Genomic DNA, 1310 nt, shown 5'->3' on the forward strand with positions numbered 1-1310 from the left:
GGTCATAGGTATGGCAGGATTGATCTACAGACCATGAGGAGAACTCTTCGGGATTTGAAAGAAGGGCGAGTGTGAGGCTTCTGCTCAAGTTTTTGTCTCTGTATATCGTGTCACTCATGGTCGTGGAATTTCTGGGTGACTTCATGGGAAATGGACGAGTCTTACTCTCTGGTGGTTTGGCCCCGTCCAAAGAGTTTGGGGTCATTCTGTGGGCTGGAAGAAGTCCGTTTTTTGTTGTTGTTGTTGTTGTTGTTTTCTTTTTTAACCTCATGTGTCCCACCAAATGAGGGATTCCAGAGCAGAGCCCTGGGGAGGGCCGACGGGACAATCAGAAATCTGGTTAAAAATTGGGGCCTAGGGACATGTCAAGCCCATTATGACATCTAATGGTCCAGCCACTAAGAGGACTTACTAGAGGACAGGACTCATGCTGTGGGTCACAATGCGTGTGTATGCCCTAGTCGCACTCAAGAATGGGCGGGGCCTCAGGGTGAATGCTGGTTTCTCCTACACTGAACGTTGGACAACGTGCCAACCACAAGTGTTCTTCCCATGGGTAAGGAGGAGTTCTGATTTCTGTATCACAATCACCCCTGGGCAGTGATTGTAGATAAAGTCTCGGTTCTGAAGCCTGAAAATTGAGGTACAGAAGAGAGGATACCTAAGGCCATGGCGGTTTTTATGTGCTCAGTGTGCGGTCAACTTTCTGGGTCTTGGTCAGGAGGTCCGGGCTCAGGTTGTGTTCGACTGTGCATTAGTGCCCAGGTGAGACTATATAATTTGGGTAAAGTCGAGTGCTGTGTAGGTTTATCCTCATTTAAGGTGCCTGGGCAGCTCATGAGGCACTAATTTTTTTTCTAGAGGGCAGGCAGAGTGCTGCATTGTGGGTCCGGAATTGCCAAACTTGAGGGCTTCGGGGCCAGGAGTGTGAGGACGGAAGTGTGAGAAGACAAGGTAGACTTGGGTTTCAGGGGGAGAGCACGGCAGGTACCCCCTGCAGATCTGAACCAATATCTCATGCATCTGAAGTCAGGGCGAGGATCAGACGTTGGCTCAGGTTGGAGTTTCTGTGCATGACGGCCGATTCATGAAGGGAGCGGAATCTCGAGGCCATTGAGGTTTTCCCACGTTGGGAGTTGTGGGATGCCCCCTTCAAGGTTTCCTTCTGCGATACAATTGAGACCTGTTGGACAGCTCCAGGACATCCCATATGGAATGACTCCAGTGCACCGTTCGCGGATGGATGCCTGGGTAGCCCGCCTCCCATTCCATTTGTCTCCTAGCAACAAGACAGTTTAGATTTGATGGCT

Source organism: Mustela nivalis (genome assembly GCF_964662115.1).
Source record: "Mustela nivalis genome assembly, contig: HAP1_SCAFFOLD_131, whole genome shotgun sequence".
NCBI classification, from domain to species: domain Eukaryota; kingdom Metazoa; phylum Chordata; class Mammalia; order Carnivora; family Mustelidae; genus Mustela; species Mustela nivalis.